At 41.1% G+C, this 7798-nt stretch overlaps 1 pseudogene; it reads left to right on the forward strand.

The window, feature by feature from the left end:
* Window positions 1-7351: 7351 nt before the first annotated feature.
* Window positions 7352-7447, forward strand: LOC137207280 (U6 spliceosomal RNA; annotated as a pseudogene).
* Window positions 7448-7798: the final 351 nt, after the last annotated feature.

Raw genomic sequence — 7798 nt, forward strand, 5'->3', positions numbered from 1 at the left:
GTTGATTATGTAGACATACATGTGACCTGGAAAGGCTTCTCTGGGTCACTCTGTCCAGCCTTATCCGTGCACCGGTGCTTCTTACCTGTTCCTTCTGCGGGTCCGAACGCCGACAGGATGCGCTCTGGACTTCCGTGTATTGACTGGGAAGATCACATCGGTGCTGGGCGCCTTCTGCTTTGGCATACGTTGTAACATCCTCGCTCTAAAAAACTTGGAAGTTCAATAATGCTATTCATAGCAATGTCTTTAAACATAATCACGTAAGACTGAGATTTCCTGTAATATTCAAAGCAAGTACATATTTCTGGAAAAAAAGTCGCGTTTAGAGTTCACTTTCCAAGAGAACCTGTTGGATATGTTGCAGAGCCCTTCTCAGGTACCTCCGCTTGGAACGTTTTAGACTGAGGCCCAGGAAGTCATCCCTAGGCCGGGCCCAGTGATGTGGTCCACCTCTGAAAGGTCAGGAATTCTCCAAAGTTATTAGGTTAGATTTCCATCTTTTTTGCTGGTGTTTACATTCTGGCAGACTTTTTGATATACAGATAAGTTCCCATATTACAAAAGAGACTAAATGATATGAGAATAGTTTATATTGAAATGACATCTCTCACTTTCTATTTGTGTTGGGTGATCCTTCCTAAACAATCAAAACTGGCTTTTTATTCGTCTGTGCTTTTTTTTTAACCTGTGCTTCAAAAGAAGCACCCATTTTCACCTTGGGATGTGAGATTATAACAAAATGAATTTTTATGGCATTTCTACTTAGAAAAATAAGATCAGTTTTTAAAAACCACTTCTCATCTCAAGCAGTTACAAGTCCTACCTATTCTATCTAAAAGCTTTCCTTCTGCTTATGATGGATTTGCCTGCTGTTACTTCTCTCCCAGTTTGTTTCAGTAGCATCACAGCTGGTCTCTGCCTCCCCACCTTTCACCATGCCAGCTTACATTTCCTTTAAAAGCCTCCTCACCATTCCACTCTGAGTCAAGACTTGTTGAAGTCCAAGTTGTTTTTCATGGACTAGCAGGCCCTTCACAAACTGGCTCACGGGCCTCTCACATCTCCTTTCCTGCCCCAGGGTTAGACAACCTAACCTTCCAATCACATTCTCTTAACATGCATTTTTGAAGACCTTGGGGTAGTCTCTGGGTGTGGATGTGAATGACACGCAGGCTTTACACTCTATGACCCTACTGTTTACTGAAAGGCCAATCAACTGGCAGTCACCACAGTGTTATAATTCCTGTTAGAGAACAAAACAAAGAGAGAAGCATTGGTTCCCAAATGTTTGCTGCGCATGAAGTTGTGTGTGGAGTGTCTTCGTTTCTGAACACTTTGGTCCTCTAGTGTCCTTCATCTGTGCTCTTCCTTCTGCCAGAAGGGTCGTCCTCTGCTTCCACTTCTGGCAAAATCTGGCTTATTTTTCCAGTTACAGCTCAAGTGTCAGCCATTTACATCTTTTCCTTTCAGACAATCGGTTTCCCTTCTGGGTACTCGTAGCACTCACCAAGTCCCTGCTCCGCTTTAGGGGCGGTGCTAAGTGCTGGGGAGATGGCACAGAGCAGTACCGACCAAAAGACAGGTGAACAGGTAGAGGGGAATAAAGAGGAGTAAGGTTTGCTATGGAGTGTGTGCAGATTGCCCAGGTAGCAAGCACATGGGAGGGTCTGAAGCCAGCTTGGGAAGGAATCAAAGAAAGAGATGACCGAGCCAAGGCCAAAGACACCAGAGTGGAGGGGCTGCCAACACACCTTCCAGCAGGGAGGGAGAGGCCAGTCCTGGTCAGAGAAGGAAATATTTGAACATGACAGATCATAAAACCAATGTGGTAAGGTGAGTGGAGAGCATGAGAGCCTGGAGGGGTAAGCAAGGCAAGAATCCCAAAGGTCTTCCGAGCGCTTATGATGTTTGAATTCGATAGTGAGTCAAGATTTGTATTAGAAGGTAAGAGAGGGCTCATAAAAGGTATTAAGCTCATAGAGAATCTCTGGCCCCCAAAAGCCATCCAAATAGAAATGCAATAAAGAACTAACTTAGTCAAATTAGGTGGAAGTATCAAAATGAAAATGACAGTAATACATGAGAATACATTGGAAAATAAAAGAATCCATGAGTTCTTACTAAATATAAACAAATGTGTGAGTAAAAAAAAATAATAGAGATGAGGAAGGAAAAGGGAAAGCTATTCTTTACAGTAGAAGGCTGACTAATGAATGAGAAAGAATTGTTTTTTAAATTACCATGTTGCAACTATCGTAGCATTTATTCTGGCAAGAGTCATCAATGTATGCTAAAAATCATTGGATAAAAGTTGTTGAGTAAAAAGTTGTGAATGCCATTTCACAGCTTATTAATTGCTTATTCCTTATTAATTTCAAAGAGAGGAAAGGTATTTTTACAGTGGATAAATATGGTGGACCCCATCTTAACTGAGAGGTGAAAGTTGGCATCCCCAATAATGGTGGCCTGCTGACATCACGTGATGTCAGTTATGTCGGGTTCCTGTCAAGCCACAAACTAACCATGAGGAATAATCACAAACTGAGGACGTTCTACAAAAACTCTGACTCTTCAAAAACCCGTACTCTTCAAAAATATCAAGGCTTGGGAATTCCCTGGTAGTCCAGTGGTTAGGACTTGGTGCTTTCATTGCTGAGGGCCTGGGTTCAATCCCTGGTTGAGGAACTAAGATCTCACAAGCCGCACGGCATGGCCATAAAAGACAGTGAAAGGTTAAGGAACTTTTCCAGATTTAAGGAGACTAAGGAAACATGACAACTAAATGCAATATGTAATCCTAGACTAGATTCTTGATTGGAGTAAAATTTGCTATATGGGTCATAATTAGAATTTCAATATGGACTCTATTCCAGTCTTATAATCAAGGTTAAATTTCCCAAATTGGATTTATTTATAAATTGTTTTATGGCTCTGTAAGAAAATGTCTTTGATCTTAGAAGATATAAACTGAAGTATTTAGAGGTGAGGGAATCAAGATATCTGCAAGTTTCTTTCAAATAGTTTAGTGAAATACACACACACATACTTATACAGAAAGAGAATATAACAGAACATTAATCGGTGAATATAGGTGTGGGATATGTTAAGTGTTTGCAACTTGCCTGTAAATATGAAGCTCTTCAAATGGAGAATTATCTTTTAGAGATACATACTGAAGTGTTTATGAATGACATGATATTATGTATGTTTTACATTTGATTCAAAACAATCTAAAGGAAGGTGGTCAGTTGGAATACAGAAGAAATAATGGGACAAGCTGGTGTGTTGAAAATTGTTGAAGCTGGATGATGGATACATGGGGGTTCATGAAACTCTTCTCCCTGCTTTTCTATATGTCTTAAATTCCTCATGATAATAGAAATACAGTGATGAAGTGGAGGGTTTTAATTCATTAAAGATATTCCATTAACATGTATTGCTCAAAAAGCAGTCACAGAGGAGGACTACATTTCCCAGGATACTCCACAGCCTTCCTGCTGGAGAAACAAAGGGGCAAAACCTCTGGGTCTCAAAGCTGAGAGACCAGGACAGGGGGGCAAATTTGTGTTGGCAGGTGCCAGCCCAGGCGGAGGAGGCCTGAGGGCCTGTAGGGGAGATGCAGGGTTTGCATGAATGTTGGAAACAGGAACCATATCTAGAGAGAGTTTCTGAGAAACTTTTTTGTGTAGTGTGCTTTGTAATACCCCAGGGCTAGTTCCTAGTAAAGACCCTGGCCAGTCCTTCAAGGCTTCTGTAGTTGGATCGTGTTTCCTTTGAAAGTAACTCCTTTCTTGGCGGCGGGTGCTGCCTGGGATGGCAGCTTAAATTTGTACTATTGCTGGCAGATATCTTCTGGGGTAGTTGACCTACATAGTACCTCTGCAATGAGGCAAATGTATTACTCTAGGCCTCAAAAAAGATTGCATTTTCACCATGATTGCTGCCTCCCTGTAGCTCTCATAGAAAGAAGGATGAGTTGATGAGTCATAAGAGACATTTTGGAGAGACTTCCCAGTTTGGATGTTTCAGGCAGAGAACCAGACTTAATAAGCATGTTGTTTTTATTAGATTGAGAAAAATTAACTTCCTGGAGATCTGGCAAAGTGGACATTCTTTTTAGTCCAACATCCATGTACATTCCTCTAATGGGAGGGAAGGTCGATGGCTAGACATCATTGCCTTTCTTCAAAGTTCTAGACTATGCATGGCAACTGCCAGACACTCTCCTGTTTTCTTCCATGCAGTCACTCCTTGCTTTCCTGGCCCCTCTTCTCCAAGCTGGAGTTGGTCCCAGACGCTCTAGGATGGAGCGCTAGTGCCAGGTGCCCTTTGGTAGGCTCACAGGCGTCTCCTGAGAAGTGTGCTTCTCTCCCCCAGGCTCCTCTGATGAGGACTCTCCACCTCATTACTTTAAGAAACGGGCACACCCACCCAGTAATCCAAGATGGGCAGCTCCTGTTGCTCCCTACTGGTGATGAGCTGTCAAGGTCAAGGAAAGGAGCCCCTGAACAACAACATGCTCTGTTTTTGAACCCTAACTACAACCGCCTGAAGGGGCTTGAAATTTCCCTCCCTGATCCTGGAACTGACTGGAGTTTCCTGAGCACACTAAGCCACTCCACCTCTGTGTTTCTCCCCCTCTGTCTCTCCCCTCTTCTTTCTGGCCAGTTGTCTTCCACAGTTTCCACAGCCTAACTCAGACACTTTGACCTCCTCCAGGAAGCCTTCTCTGAATACCTGCCCCCTTACCCATCCCCGGCGGGATCAGGGCCCATCCAGGGTGTACCTTTATCACAGTTCTTACTGAGTTGAGTAGGAGTGCCAGTTTGTGTTGTTGTTTATCTCCTGCTCATTATGAACTTTGCAAAGGCAGAAACTTTATTTATCCTCATCATTTTTCACAGTGACTGGTCATTAGTAGATGTTTGCTGAACTGAAATCATCCCAACTTTGCTAGCTCACCCACCAACTTCTGAGAGGTTTCTGTCAATTCTTAGTGAGCTGCTTTCATTTTTGACACCATTCACTATAGTGAATCTAGTAGACTTGGAATTCTTATCATTTGCACTTGGTGTTTTGTTTTTTTTCCTAGATTTCATGGTGATAGCTATTTTTGTTTCCTTGTTTATTTATTTTGACATTATAACCTTAGATACCATATACCGAAGTTGAGTGAGTGATAATTTTCCATACATCAGCATTTTTACAATCATGTTTGCTCTGGATATATTTTAGTCACTTTGATTAGACTTAGGAGACACTGTTTCCTTCATCCAGTTAGCGCAACACTTAAGTCTCATCAGAAACACAGCAGTCACCACGGGTGGAGTCACCACCGAGAAAGTGAATCTAAACCAGTGCATGTCCATTCTTTTTTACCTTCAAAGGATTACATCTTCTGACTTTATCCCCTAACTCTGGGGGTGTTACCCTGTTTCAACATACCATCTGCACACATTTGTCATGTGAGCAAATATGTAACACACACATAAAAAATACGCATTTCAAATTTTTCATTTTGTCAAATGTTTGAATTTATCTTTTTCTTTGGAAGTATCTCCTCACATGCAGGGTTAGAGTATTTCTCTCACACCCAAGTTCCATCAAAGTCACAGTTAGTGGAATATCCATTGTCTTACATATGGGAAAAGTGAGTTAATGCAGGGTTTTCATGCTTTTTTGAAAAAGCCAAGACCCATAGTAAGAAATACATTTTATATTACAGCTCAGTACACACACACACACACACATACACACACAAAGCAAAAGTTTCATGAAATATTGTTGATGGTGGTACAACTTTGTGAATGTGCTTAATGTCACAGATCTGTGCTTAAAAATGATTAAAATGGTAAATTTTGTTATGTATATTTTACCACAGTTTTTTAAAGTTTCATGAGATAATATTTACCCTTACTTTGTGAGATTTTCTCTGATCTCTTCTGTTTTATTTTTGTTAATTCTAGTTGTAACCCTTTTAATTGATTTATGACTCACTGTGGTCACAACCTGCCTGCTGAAATGCTGACTTGAGGGCCAGGAAGCTGAAACTTATTCACTCCATTTTCACAGTTTACTGGGCACTTTGCTTTTCCAAAGCATTTGAAACAGCATAATTAAAAAGAACAAGTAGAGCTTCCTTGGTGGTGCAGTGGTTGAGAGTCCGCCTGTCGATGCAGGGGACACGGGTTCGTGCCCCGGTCCGGGAAGATCCCACATGCCACGGAGCAGCTGGGCCGGTGAGCCATGGCCGTGGACCCTGTGCGTCCGGCACCTGTGCTCCGCAACGGGAGAGGTCACAACAGTGAGAGGCCCGTGTACCGCAAAAAAAAAGAACGAGTAAAAGCAAGCTAATAATTCCCTAAATATGTGTGTATAAGTCACTATTTTTGAAGGCCGAGCTTGGGGCCATATTTAGAAAATATGACTTAATTGTATAACTGTAAATTATATCTTAATTTGCAAATCTTCCCTTCCTTAGTTTGACATTGTAGGTATGTGATTCTGTTGATTATTATTTTTATCTTTAGTGCTAGAGGTTATAAATGCAAATGCCTTTAGGGACCAGACATTTCACATAAATGTGTGAACTGGCTGGAGTGATAAAAGGGAGTTTGCCCAACCTGGAGGCACTCACATTCTGTTAAAAACAAACACTCAAACTGCTGTGTCCACAAAGGAGTGATCCGGAGCCTGTGTTTGAGATCTTGGTTACAGACAGTTGTTTCAGGTAGTTTGACCATAAAGGCCACAAAGGAAAAAGAAATAGTAGGTTCAAGAAGGAACCATGGAGTGACAGGAGAGATTTTTAAGATGGGAAAGACTTGAATGTACAGAATGAGAGCATGGAAAACATCACAGCAGTATACAGAACTGCTGCGATCCTGCTTTTGGATCTATAATATTAATATTGATGAAGATGTTATTTGTAGTTCTTATCGTATTATAGAATTTTATCCAGCACTCCAAAGTGCTTTTATATAATATTAATAATTATGACTCTCATTTCTTTACCACTTTGAATTTATAAGATGTTTTTCACATGCACAATCTCATATCCCTAAAATGACACTGGAATGTAAATTATCACCATTTCCACTTTAAAGATAAGGAAAGTGAACTCAGAGGTGTAAAATAATCTGCTAGTGAGTAGAAAGCCAGACTAGAACTCCAGATTCTGTGCAATTTCCACTATCCCATAACGTGTACTGTGTTCTCTGTCAGCAGAATGGAGGTCCCATCATGGAAATCTCACATTTCACTAGGTGGAATTTTTTTTTGTTACACCTTGCTTAACATGGCAAAGTGGAAGACAAATAACTTTCTATATAAAGAATTAATAAGACTTGTGCTCGCTTCGGCAGTACATATACTAAAATTGGAACGATACAGAAAAGATTTGCTCAAGGATGACACACATATTCATGAAGCATTCCATATTTTTAGGTCCTACTGTATAGCACAGGGAACTCTACCCGATACTCTGTAATGACCTATATGGGAAAAGAATCTAAAACGAGTTGATACAGTAAGTCCCTTACACATGAACCTTCAAGTTACAAACTTTCAAAGACGCAAACGTGTGTTCGCACATACAATCACGTAAGTTAGTTCACGTGTCTGGTGTACATTGTCACGTGCATGCATCCTCTACAAGTGGTTGTGCTTTTGTGTACTTTACTGTACAGTACTGTATAGAGTATAGTAGTACAGTGCCTTTATTTCAAGCCCAGCATGTCCGGAAGCAAGTGTAAAAGCAGCGGTGATATAGCTGGTTCTGCTAGGAAGCGCCAAG

The sequence above is a fragment of the Pseudorca crassidens genome, chromosome 1, assembly GCF_039906515.1.
Source record: "Pseudorca crassidens isolate mPseCra1 chromosome 1, mPseCra1.hap1, whole genome shotgun sequence".
Classification (NCBI taxonomy): domain Eukaryota; kingdom Metazoa; phylum Chordata; class Mammalia; order Artiodactyla; family Delphinidae; genus Pseudorca; species Pseudorca crassidens.